The 14,219-nt window shown below is 39.3% G+C and overlaps 1 pseudogene; it reads right to left on the minus strand.

Annotated features, from left to right (window-relative positions):
• Positions 1-11,833: 11,833 nt before the first annotated feature.
• LOC137990028 (uncharacterized) lies at positions 11,834-13,235 on the minus strand (annotated as a pseudogene).
• Positions 13,236-14,219: the final 984 nt, after the last annotated feature.

Consider the following 14,219-nt stretch of genomic DNA (forward strand, 5'->3'; position numbering starts at 1 on the left):
CGCTCGCCTCGGAAATAACTTTTACCCAAGAAAAAAATTATATCACGTTTCTAAAACAGCTCTTGTACTTGCTAGAATTGAATTTTGAAAGAATTCTACATAATACCGAGTATGTTTTGAGTTGTTTGAAAACGGTATGGAATTTTTGATTTTCAAAGTCTGGAGATTTCAGTTCTCTTCGCTTGCTCTCCAGGAGTTCGGAATTACAATTGTAAGTCTAAAATATCATCAAAGCAGCTTAGCAATACCTCCTTAATAAAATTATAAACTACGGAAAGCCATAATTTGCGATGCGCCTTCACGCGAGTTTGATCATGAAATTTGACCTCATTTCAGTGATTTTGCGGCTTCACGGGTTGTCGACGGTTTTTCGTAATTTTCTCAAAAATGTAAAAACTCTAGAACCTGAGACTTATATCACGATTCTTAGCATACCATAGGTTATCTCTGGACGAAATATCGGCTATTAAGGCCTGGTCATTGAGCTCAAAACTGTACAAAAGCTTTTAAGATCAGGCCTAAAAACTGAGTTGTTATGAATGGCAATCCAGTCGAAATCTGTGTACAATTGCTCCGTTTTTTTTCCTCTGTCGGAAGTCAGAAAAGCTGCGCAATCGGGTCTTTCCTGTCACTTCCCTGCTAAGTATTCTCTTTCTGCCTAGAGTTTTCTGCGCGTATCTTTGCTAGGTTTAAGAGGGTTATAGAAATGCGTAGATTCGGGTAGCTTTTATCCCGTGGAAAACGCGAATGGTGCTTTATTGGATCCTTAAACAGAACATTACCCTTATGGAGCTCAAGAGTGGAACTTCGATTCCATAAACAACACAAGAGGTGAAAATGAAATCTGGAATCTTAAAAGCGACTAGTAATAAACTTCGACAATAGTTGCATCTTTCGCGGTGGGATATCAAAGTGAGCCGTTTTTCTAATATTTTACTAACTGTGCTGTTATGTACAGTGCACAACACTGAAACCAAATGGCAAATTCTGTGGTAACTCTTTTTGGTTGGGATATGGTTTGACAAACTCAGAGAAGAAGTCGAACACCTTGAGTGCAACAAGATCTGTGTTTACTAACGTCTGGCTATTTATGATTTTATTTATTTGTGCTCAACTCTGCATAGTCTTCAGATAAAGAAGAGAAAAAAAAACAACAACAACAATTGGAAATTTGACTAATTCTCGTTAGTCAAGAATGTATGAAAGAAAGATTGTTGTCCATTTTACGCTTCAACCTTGAACGACATAGCCACGCAAATGTCGAAAGCTAACTGTTTTAAAATGGGTGCTTAGAGTTAAATTTGTTTATCAGCGCTATTTTTCAAATGGGTATTTAGACTAAAATTCGAGAAACGCATGTCTGGTGAGATGGCCGGTGACATCGAACGAAGAAGGTATTTCGTAAAATTAAATATGCATCAATGCCGTTGTTTGATAGCTGATGAACTGTATTTAAAAGAATTAAAGACGAGGTAAGACTTCCCCTGTGCTATTGAGTTTTTTCACTGACGTGATCAGTAACCTTGTTTTTCCACCGAAAAGAAAGAAAACATTTGCATGATAAAAGAACTTATTTCAAGGAGGATCAGTTAGGGACACCAACATGGCCGCCGTTCCTTCGTTTAGGAACTCAAACCGTGACGTCACGTGAAAACACTCTATTGAACCATGACAACCATTCCGTATGAATAGCAAATATATGTCGGTCGGTGTATGTGTCCCGTGCGCTAATAGACTGCGTCGCAAAAAGACTAAACCACCGGTGTAGTCAGTCTGCGCAACGGCTCCGAAAAGCTTGTTCAGAGTTTACAGGGATTTTCTGTATCCCTTTGTCATTAGATAGATTCTTACGCGCTTTGTTATTCGCCTCACACTTACTTGACAAGTCACTCATTGTTTTTTGCACGACAGAAAAAAGTGCTTTGCATTTCAACAGCCAAAGGTCAAAACTGAAAAGGTGATGTTTATTTTTCTTTTGCTGTAATTTATGTCGTCACGTTAGATTGGCTTTTTACTCGAAACACAATAATATCGCTTCCTTGTACGAGGCTACCCACGCGAGCTAGTTGATAAAACATTGGCAGAGGTACCTTTCTGATCGCGAAATAAAGATTTAAAAAAAAAAACAAAGACATCCAAAAACATTCTACCGTTCGTTACTACCTTCATCCCAGCTGTACCTAAACTCAAAAGAAATCCTTATGAAGAACTGGTTTCTAATTTCTAACGTCCTAAAACTTGCGCCCATTTTCCTAATGCTCCTATAGTCGCTTACAGGAAGGAGAAATCAATCAAGGACTTTCTAGTTAAAGCTTCAATTTCTTCTCAACTTGAAACCATCTAAACCTAGCAAACTCTGGGAACCCTTGAGCACCGGGCTGCCGTGCGGGAGGTCGTGAGTTCGACGCCTGCGGGACCAACACTCAGGGTCTTTAAATAACTGAGTAGAAAGTGCTGGCTTTGTAATTACATCCGCAAATGGTGAGACTTTCAAGTCTTCTCGGATAAGGACTATAAACCGTAGGCCCCGTCTCACAAATGTCTTCCATGTTCATTAGTTCTCTGTGGGACGTTAAAGAACCCACACACTATTCGAGAAGAGTAGGGGATGAAGTTCCCGGTGTTGTGGCTGTCCTCTCTGAGTATATGGGTGGGTGGGTATAGCAGGTCCACATCAGCTGAATAGCTGCCAAAACTTCAACCTGCTCAAACAAATAAATAACAAATGACAAACAAAAACACACAGTTTCCAGAACATTCCGCGACAAAGCATTACAAAACAGTGACGCACCTACTATCTCTTAAAATCGCAAAATAGAAAGACCATGAGCTCTTAGACCACTTCAAGTTGGAGCCCCATTTCTTTCGTCTATAAAAACTGAACGGAATTATATATGGTAAGGAACTAGTTTAAACCGCCACTGTACTAATCAGAACTCTTCAACCTTGGTTGCCGAGAGGAGAATCCAGTCAGCGACTAGCCGATCTCTATCCAGAACCAACCTCAGCCAGAAAAAAAAGAAAAAAAAAAAAAAAAAAACGGCGACAAGCCAGAAGCAGCCAAAAAAAAAAAAAAGGGACTGAGCACTATTAAGGTGAAATTGAACGAACTCAGTGCTCTCATAAATGTATTTTCTAAGAACAAAGATAAGACAAGAGTTGAAACTAATCCAAACGTCTCTTTCACTGACTACTACCGCTTAAAACCCTGTGTGACACCTTAGCAAAAATAAAAGCGACTTCTCAAACGCAAAGCAATAAAAATCAGTAAAAAGAAATAACGATAGATATCTCTTACCGGTCTGAAAATGACAAAACTTTGCTTTCAAAGCAGAATCACACAAACGTCTTTTAAAAGACTTTAACAACTTCACCAGAAACATGCGCTTAAAATACCACTTTGCTGACCACGAAAGCAACCCTCATCCGTTCCATGTCAAATCAACATGGCATTGTGGCAACCACCACTACAGCCTTGTGTGGCACGTGAAAGCTACCTGGAAGGCACTAAGCTAGAAATTGCTTTCAATATCCTTTAGCAATGCTAAAAACGCAATTGTCAGCACAAGAACGACAAGAACTATCCGCATTACGGGCAAATAAAAGGGTGAACATTAAAAAAGCTGATAAGGAGACTACAACAGTCGTCATGGTTACGCAAGACAAAATCCGAGAGGGCAACGTACAAGTCTGCGACACAAAGTTTTTACACCCTTCTACAAGATCCTATAGAGTCCTCCTCGGCCAAGAAGGTAGCAACATAGTCAATGCACTGTATACAAACAACCATATTGACGCAATGACTTTCAAATGGCTCAATCAATGCCAGAACCCACCCAGAATACCGGAATTCTATACACTGACAAAAATACATATAAACCAAACCCAGTAGCAGACCGATAGTTTCCGGTAGTGATGGCCCTACAGAACGTATTCAAACTTCATCGATTCGCTTTTACAACCTATTGCTAAGAAACAAGAGTCATATATCAAAGACACCACAGACTTTGTCCGGTCCGGGTCATTGAAAACACGCAACTTCCAGACAACGCAATAATAATTGCTACACTCGCTGTCTGTTCACTATATATCAACATCCCACATGAAGAGGGAATGGAGGTCATCTGCCAATATTATGAAGAATACTATCAGTCAAATCCACCCATCCCACAACCACTCTTGGGAACCTCGTGAACCGATTCTTAAGTAAAATCTTCAAAGTCAATGGCGAAAAACTATGTACAGACCCACGGTATAGAAATGGGCAGTAAAATATGGCAAGCAGCTTTCTCAGTCATTTTCATGGCTCACATCGAGAAAGAACTACTTTTATCCAGCCCTCATAAACCTATTATCTGGAAAAGATTCATTGATGACATTTTTTCAGTGTGGACCATAAGCAAACACGAATTAACAGCTTTTGTTGATTTTGCTATCGAATTCCACCCCACGATCAAATGCACTTGCGAAATGTCGAAGTCTTTAAAGGACCTCGCTTCACCTGGAAAACAAAACCACCCTCTCAGCGTTACTGTGAGAAACGTTTACCTTGGTTTTAGTACTGTTAATTTCATATTATTGTTTCCTTGCATTTTGTTTTAGATTTTCAGATTTTTTTTTAAGACTAGCAAATAATTGAGAAATAAAACTTTCCTGTTACTTTTTTGTTTCTTCCAGTTGGTAGTTCAGACGTTTTGAATAATTAGAATATATACCAAGGTCTTCGTATATCATTATAGAGATCCTTTGTAGAAATTTCATACATTAATGAATCTGTGTCAGTCATTAATAAATTTGCTTTGCTACCATATTTTCCTTTATATACATGGTGAAATTTATACGTTAAGACGGAATCCACCAGAAGTTCGAGTAACAAGTGGACAAAAACCTTGTACCAAATTATAAACGTCGTATTGCAAACTTCTGTACGACTGTTTTAAATATCTTCTCAAAAAATTAATTTCTAGCAACACTAAACGTCAAAAACAACTGCATGTTGAACTTCGTAAGTTCGTTAGTCACGGGGTCATCCATGGCGCGTCGGCTTAGCACACCTCGTTTCCTTTGAAGGCATTCAAATATTAAAATCTGGTGAGGATATCTTGTGGAAATACGACCCACTGATCCTCGCAGCTCCCAAGCGAAGCGAACAACAATGGCCAATCAATACTGTTTCGATATCTCTCCACAATCAATGCCTTACAACTTGGCCGTTGATCGCGCTTAGTAACTACTCTCTTGGTATCGGTGTTGGATTATCCTTCTCAAACGTCGGAGAAGCTACCACAGTGTGCTGTGGTCTGAGAGGACCAACGGTGGAATGGCCAGTGATGAAGTGTAAAATTCATGCACGTTCGTTAGCACAAGGTCTAACGTAGCATCTTTGCGTGGTGACACCGTAAAACGTTTTGTTCAGGCGAACATGTGTCAACAAACGGTTAATGTCCAATCGGTTGAAATCGCCAGACATAAAAAAAAACATAGTTTAAATATTTAGACTCAACCAGGGCAAGCGATTGAAACAAATGATTGCGAATTGATATATCTTCTGCCTTTGGGGATGGTAGATTACGGCAGCAACTATGCAGGAGAAGCCCCAAGGGATACGGTTTGGTCTCAAATAAAGCAATACACTTTCATGATCATCGCAACAGGTCAATTCGCTCAGTTGTTGGTACTCGCACTTGCCCTCCTTGATGAAAGTACAGTCGACACTGCCGTGAGCATCACTGTTTTGGTCATCACGGACTAGAGAATAGGGAGTTCGATTTTGTTACGAAAAATAAGAAATAAATTCACTAACCGCAGTTATTAACGTCATGTTGAGCAAAGGTGGAGCCAGAAATAGTACCTACACCCAGGAATTCTGATGTTTCATGAGAAAAAATGGGATTTTGTCTTAATACTTTTGAATAACCTAATCTCGCTCAAATAGAGTTTTGCAATGTTGCCAAGTATGCCTTTAAAAGTAGTATTTAGATAAATTAGTACTACCTTAACAAACGTACTTTGCAAACTTTCCTTATGCATTGATTTCCATGGATTTATTTCTAGATGGCTTTATAACAATGAAATAAGTGAACTCCCAGAAAAGGTGTTCTCAGGGCTCACAAGTCTGCAATGGCTGTAAGTATAATGCCCCAACTAATCGTTCAAAAATATATCGCTATGCCCCTGGTCGCTCCAGTTATACTAAGTGACTCACACACCCGTTTGAATGGGATCTGGGAAGTAGTTGGTGCTATGTAAACTTAGCTTTGAAAAAGGTTTCTTTTACTTTTATTTCTATATCTCCCTATCACAATAAAATAACTCAACTCCCAGAAACGATGTTCTCAGGACTCTCAAGTCTACAACTGCTATTCTACATAAACTGTCACACAATTATATACCATAGCTTAGTCACTCTCAGAGATTCGTTTGAGTTAGTTAATAAGTGACTCACATCTGTTTTAATAAAAATCTCAGCAGTAATTGATAACCCTTTGAAGAAGGAATTCGAAATTTGTAGGTTTGAGTAATGATTTTATATTTCCCAAACAGCACGTCTCTCTGAATTGGAGACCTCTCAGGATATCAAAAATGTCTACTGATTCCGAATAATACGCGGGAACAATTCACAATTTGAGTTGTTATTTTTTTTTTTCTTTTTTTTTTTTTTTGTTTTTTTTTTTTTAATGAAACTTTCAAAGAAATTTCCTAGATCAATGCTGGAGGAAAAACTTTATTTCTATAAACTGTATTTGGTTATGAAAAAAACCTTCATTCTTCTGTGAGAAACGTTTACCATATTTTGAGTACTCTCGATTTCATATTATTATCATTATCATAATCATCGTTATTATTATCATTATTATTATCATTATCATTATCATTATGATCTTTGTTATTATTATTATTATTTTATTTATTATTATTATTATTATTATTATTATTATTATTATCATAATCATAATCATATCATCATCATTATCATCATATATTATTATCATTTTTTTTTTGCCTTTGGTTGTCTTTAAAACTAGCAACTGTCCTGCGTTTCTCTTTGATTTGACGTTCCCACCTACCTTTACTTAGCTTTGCAGAAGGTTCCTTATACATTACTTTCCATGCTTTCATGTTATTGACCAACTAAAGCGTGAGGTCAAGATGGCTGGATTTGGTCATTTTTTTTTTTCTGCGTGTTTATGGTCGAGGTCCATAAACACGCAGAACGCAGAACAACGAGGCCAATGTCCAGCCATCTTGACCAAACAAGCTTGGTCAGTAAAGGATTTATTATATGGGGTAAAACACCAAAAATGATATTTGATTTTTTGGGACCAAACGAGAAATTCCAAGCGGGCAAATTAGCTCCATCTTGCCCGCTCGGGTAGCCATCTCAAGGGATTGGGTTCATCTTGCCCGCTCACGGATCTAGTCATATAATAAATCTTCATAACAATAAAACAACTCAACTCCCAGAAAAGATGTCTCATGACTTTCATGTCTTCACGATCTGTAATTTTATTGCTCCAAATAAACTGTCAAAATATATAAGATATGCACCTGGTCACTGCATAGAGATTTGTGTGAGTTACTTAATAAGTCACTCATGGCTGTCTAAATTAAATACCAACACTAATTGATAATTCTTTCAACTCCCTCAATGAATTTGTATTTGGACCTTTGGCCTTAATTAAATACCATTCCACAATTTTTTTTTTGTTTTGTTTTTGGTACAACGTAACCTAGACCTTTTATTTGACCTTGCGTGGCGTCCCCATTTTTGTGATGAAGAAGCACATTTAATTAATAATAACAACAATAAGAAACAAGTTGATCGTTACTGACACAAACGGTCGTCACTTTTCAAGTATTGGAAATGGCAAGATATCGAAGGAATTCTTAATTAGCCGGCACTTTCGAGTAATACGTGGGTTATTCAGTAGGGCTAACGCTCACATGGTTCATATGGGATAGAAATCTAGCACTTCACATTACCCTCTATTCAGTTAACTCTGTTCGAAAAATATAAGTGCTACACGTGCCAACGTTTGTATAAACGTAACCTTTCCTTGTACTTTTCGAGTAGTGATTTTATTTATGTCGATGTTTCTCCCCGGTCTTGATAAATAATGAAAGCTGTGCATTCTCTGATCTCACCAGTTTGCTAAGACATCGAAATCCAGAAAAAAAGACAACTACAAAAACGTTGGCATTATTCGGCCACCAATGTGGCTTTTTTATTTAATCACCAACGAAATCTATGAAACTAAAGTAAAGGTAAAGTAACGTAGGTGTTTATTAAAATCAAATTGCAGCCCAAAGGCTGAATTATGCAATTGTTTTATATACTAAAATTTATAAAAATTACAATAATAATAAAAGTACAATATATATATAGATGCTAATTACTCTAAAAGGGATCTAGTAAACAATAAGCATTATAGAGCGGTTTTCAATTGAGTGTCGAAAGTAATTAGGAAATTACTTTGGTTTTGCATTACTTCACTCAGTGACTGGTTCAAAGTTTTGGCGACACTTTTTGAACCAATCAGAAGTGAAACCGAAACCAATCGTGGCTCTCGCGTGCACATTTTCCCACGCTTTGTGTCGGCTACGTGTAATTACTTTGAGTTTTGATTGGTTTACTGAATTGTCTCCGTCCTTTTTGATTGGCCAAAGTAATTACTTTGGTTTCGGTTTTACGACACTCATTTGAAAACCGCTCTAATAAAACCTTAATTACATTTTACAACTTTGATATATAATATAATGGCGGAAGTAAGCTGTCCATCCTATGATCTTTTATCGGATGCGATGCTATGGAAAAGGTTATCACATAATGTATCAATGTGATACACCATTGGTGTACACCCCAAGAATCTCGCATGCGTTATTGTAGGTCGTGCCGGGCATAATGATTGAGATCGCCTTTTTCTCAATTCGAACGAGCTCGTTGATGAGATACCGCGGCAAGTCGTTATAAAATACCTGAACATAATCAATTAAGAACCTTACGCACGTATTGTAGAAAAGAATTAGATCTGTGGGCGGTAATTTCGCGAGTTTGACCTGTACTAGGAAATATAATCGTTTACTAGCTTTCTTAACTACTTCTTCAATGTTAGTTTGGCACTTACAGCAAGTTTCCAATAACTTGACGCTACTTACTTCTTCTACTTCTTTTGTATCGATAACAACCGCATCCAGTTCAACTCCGGGCAAAGGAAATTCGGAGCTCCTTACATTTATCAGGGTTGAGTTGCACTCTGTTCACATGCGACCACTCAATAACCTGATTAACTATACTCTGTGCCTCATTGGTAATCCCTTTCGGAACGACTTCGGATACTGTAGTGTCATCAACAAATTTAAATGTGGAGTGTGTTACATCCAAATCATTTATCATCAATACAAAAGCCATGGCCCAATTTGGTAACCCTGCGGTATCCCAGAAGGGACTGGGCCCTACTTGCAATAACAACATTTTGCTAGTTTGATTCTTTGAAATCGATTACACAGAAAATCAATGATCCCGTTAACTATAATTACGTAACTTGTTGACTAACATAGAATGATCTATTAGATCAAATGCCTTTCCGATAATCGAAAAGTGGGGTTCTTACAGTCGCTCGGTTTCCGTCAGTCTCCAGGGACCACCTATGCAACATGCTTATCAAAGCCAAATTACTTGACGATTTCGGGACTGCCCCATACTGACTACTATCAATAACGTCTAATACAGCAGGCTTGAGATAGTCGTCTACAAGGAATCCTTCCGCAATTTAGACATACAAGGCGTTAGAGAAATAGGTCTTCGATCTTTCTTCAGATCCAGAACTGGTTTCTTTTTCGGCACGGGTGAGACATCGGCATTTTCCAAGCAGATAGAGCATTTAGAATCTCCGTAATCGGAAAGGCCAAGATATTGGCGTACTCCTTGAGTAGCCAGTTCGGGATCATGTCCGGTGTGGCAGCTTTAGTGGGGTTGACTTTCAGTAGCGTTCTTTTAACGCTTTTTTCCAGAAACACATAGATCTTTGGAATATCCTCTGTAGGGAGAATTTTAAGCTCAGCTGGCAACTTATATTTCTCTAGAGGTTCGAGGAAGGCTGAGTTGACGAAATTAGCCTGCTTCACTTGGGAAAGGTCTGAAAAGTGATCCACATTAATTTGACTACACAAATCGCCGTTCTTGGTCTTTGCTCCACTCAGACCCTTCATTTCGTCCCACCATCTTTTAAGATGCTTATCCTTTATATGTTGTATCCTGGACTCATAATACCTCTCTCTACAAGTTTTCCTCTCCCGGTTTACTAACTTTTTGTAATATTTGAACACAGTCGAATTCGTATCGTAGCTGGTAAAGGCATTATGTTTTTCTGGATCAAGTTCGTTAGTCTCGGGGTCATCCATGGCGCGTCGGCTTAGCACACCTCATTTCCTTTGAAGGCATTCAAATATTAATTCTGGTGAGGATATCTCGTGGAAATACGACCCACTTATCCTCGCAGCTCCAAGCGAAGCGAACAACAATGGCCAATCAATACTGTTTCGATATCTCTCCATCAATGCCTTACAACTTGGCCGTTGATCGCGCTTAGTAACTACTCTCTGGTACCGGTGTTGGATTATCCTTCTCAGACGTCGGAGAAGCTACCACAGTGCTGTGGTCTGAGAGACCAAACGGTGGGATGGCCAGTGATGAAGTGTAAAATTCATGCACGTTCGTTAGCACAAGGTCTAACGTAGCATCTTTGCGTGGTGACGCCGTAACGTTTTGTTCAGGCGAACATGTCTCAACAAACGGTTAATGTCCAATCGGTTGAAATCGCCAGACATTAAAAAAACATAGTTTAAATATTTAGACTCAACCAGGGCAAGCGATTGAAACAAATGATTGCGAATTGATATATCTTCTTCTGCCTTTGGGGGATGGTAGATTACGGCAGCAACTATGCAGGAGAAGCCCCGAGGGATACGGTTTGGTCTCAAATAAAGCAATACACTTTCATGATCATCGCAACAGGTCAATTCGCTCAGTTGTTGGTACTCGCACTTGCCCTCCTTGATGTAAGTACAGTCGACACTGCCGTGAGCATCACTGTTTTGGTCATAAATTCACTAACCGCAGTTAATTAACGTCATGTTGAGCAAAGGTGGAGCCAGAAATAGTACCTACACCCAGGAATTCTGATGTTTCACGAGAAAAAATGGGGAAATAAGGGCAGCACTGATAGCAATTTAGCAACTTGCGTGACGGATGACACGATTTTTTCTTTGATATTATTTTACCTAATTATGAAATGGTATATGAAATGGGCAAGCGATTGAAACAAATGATTGCGAATTGATATATCGTCTGCCTTTGGGGGATTCATTCCTTTGGGGGATTGAATTCATTCCTCACGGGACCATTAGAACCCACAAATGACCAGCTCCCAACGTCAGTGGCTTCATAGCTCAGTTGGTTAGAGCGTCGCACCGGAATCGCGATGTCACGGGTCAAATCCCGTTTAAGTCCTGAAATTTTCAGGCTTCTCTACGCATTTGCTAAAATTGCTCTCATGACTGCGCGAAGATCATAGCTTCACTTGATATTTTACCTAGTCACGTATAATTATATCTAATTTTATACAGTGGCCTGAGAGCCTAATAAGTCGATCTTAATTTTAATGCCAAATAAAAGTATTAAAATGCAGTTGCTCAAGTAGTAATTATGAGATTGGAAAATGCAGAGGGTGTTTTTCTGAGACTCTGGCATTTAATTTAGAAAAATACCATTTTACATCCTCGTTCTTAGTGTCCTCCTTCTTCCTCGCGCGAGAAAGTTCTTGGTTGCGGCTAGTCAAGTGTCTTTGTATAAAAATGACTGAACTGCTGCCTTCAACGGATAAAAATGTGTGAAGCCTAAAAGCGAAAGAAATTTAAATATAACGAAAAATTCGCATAAATTAAAGGATAAAAGCATGTAGTAGAAAGAATGTTTAAAATGCTAAGAAAATTAGTGTTTCTTTAAGAGAATGTGATATTGTCTTGGGAGCGGGCACGAATTGTTGTCTGCCCCTACAGTTTTTGCCGTGTGCCATGACTCCAATGTCTTTCTACTCCGGTTGTTCGCTTTGTCAATGATTTTAGAATTGTTAAAGTCAATATCATGATTAAAAGTCCACGCGTGTTTTGCGACATTTGAGCCTTTAGTACAATGCTTTAAGTTCCTCATATGTTCCTTTCTCCTAGTAGTAAAGGATCTTTTAGTTTCCAATGTAGCTCCACGGGCAAGATGCGCATGGAATTTTATAGATGACATTGCACTGGTCGTCTTCGGCAGGTCGAAACTTAGGGATAGGGAAATGCTGCTGTAAAGTTTTAACTGGTCTGCTAGTGACTTGGATGTCGTGTTCCTTGAGATTCTTGTGAGAGGTTCCGTGATGCCTTTGATGTAGGGAAGGACTGCAAAGTTGCGTCGGTTTGTTGGCTCTCAACCCATTAAAGAACATACCAACCAACTCTTCTGGAGTAGGTGTAGGTGGTGGAGGCCTCGCTTTCTTTCTTATAACATCAGCAGCGATTTTTTTTTTGGGATATAGCCGTTGGAGTGTAAAGCGGCGCAAACACGAGCAGTTTCACGGGTCTTTCCAACTTGTGTGTTGGGGAGATTCAAAGCTCGATGCAGGAGTGTCTCAGCGGTGCTGATTTTATGTTTCCTGTCATGGTGTGAATGGAAGTCGAGATATCTATCCGTATGCGTGGGTTTGCGGTAGATGTCGACCAAAAGTTTTCCGTTATCGCGCGAAATGAGGGTGTCAAGAAAGGGTAGTTGGCCGTTGGACTCGTGTTCGATGGTGAAAGAAATATGCTGATCGATTGAGTTCAATGAATCGTGAAAGGAGGCAACAGCGTCACTCTTAATAATGCAGAAACTGTCGTCTACATACCGCTTCCAAAATTTCGGCGAGACAGTAGTCGTGTTGATTGCTGTTTTTTCGATTTTTCTTCCATGCATAGGTTGGCTACTACAGGGCTGACGGGGCTACCCATAGCACAACCGTGGATTTGTTTGTAAATGGTGTCATTGTAAACGAAGAAGTTATTGGACAGCACAAAATTCAATAAGGAATTATGTCCTCGATGTCTAGGTTGGTTCTGGAATGGAGAGACAAATCATCCTCTAATTTCTTCCTGATATAATCGCAAGCTTTGTCGACAGGGATGGCGGTGAATAGAGACACCACATCAAAGGAAACCATGGTTTCATCATCTTGGATGTTAACGTCGGCTATTTTTCGTTAGAGAACTCCTGTGAATTAGCAACTGAGAACCCATCACGATTTTGGATCGGTGCAAGGATGTCGGTGAGGAATTTAGAAGTGTTGTAAAGTGCAGAGCCAATGCAAGTCACGATAGGTCTGAGAGGGTAATGCCGTCGGTAGATCTTAATTTAAAGTATGTATAGTCGTCAATCTTTTGTTGTCTCTTAAAGTTCAGGAGCGTCGCGTTCAATTCACGCTCGATTCGACCGAACGGAGATCTTGTGACAACTTCATAGGTACTTCGGTCCGCAAGGAGGGACTCCATTTTGCTGTCGTATTCTTCTCTATCCAACACAACGACGCACGCAACAGAAGCAAGAGAAACATATCATTAGGTTTAGTTTGGAAGTTTCGGCCGCACACTGTCGTAACATTACGAGCGTGAATATTGGATGAAATCCACAACTATTGGCGAACATAAATTGAATAAGACAGTCATGTTTCACACAAAATACAGCAAGGGATGTAGAAAACTAGCGGCATTACCGGATACAAAAAAAAACAAAAAAACAAAAACACTGTGGGAAAAATGGAAACGTATTCCCCCGACCCAACGCAGTGCTGCAAACACTTCGGGGTGGGTTTAAAGGTATCTACTTGCGTAACAGATGATGTGTAAAATTAAAAGCATAAATGAAGCTTAACTACAAGTTGGGCCTAGAATGAGTCAGCACTTGAGCATTGGTGTAAAGTTTTAAACCTTGACTACGCTATAAGAAAACCTACAGGAAGCACTAAATTGGCAATCGTAACCTCTAGAAGACTAATACGTAAGGAGCCGCCCAAAGATAAGAAATGGGGCTAAAACTGAGGCCGCACAAACACTGTCCGCTCTTGTAAGAGGCATGGGCCAGCTAGAGAAATGAAGAACCCATCCTACAAAAAGTTTTCCAATTGAGGGTAAACGGTGTCGACCTAGAA

This window comes from Montipora foliosa, unplaced genomic scaffold (genome assembly GCF_036669935.1).
Source record: "Montipora foliosa isolate CH-2021 unplaced genomic scaffold, ASM3666993v2 scaffold_485, whole genome shotgun sequence".
NCBI lineage: Eukaryota > Metazoa > Cnidaria > Anthozoa > Scleractinia > Acroporidae > Montipora > Montipora foliosa.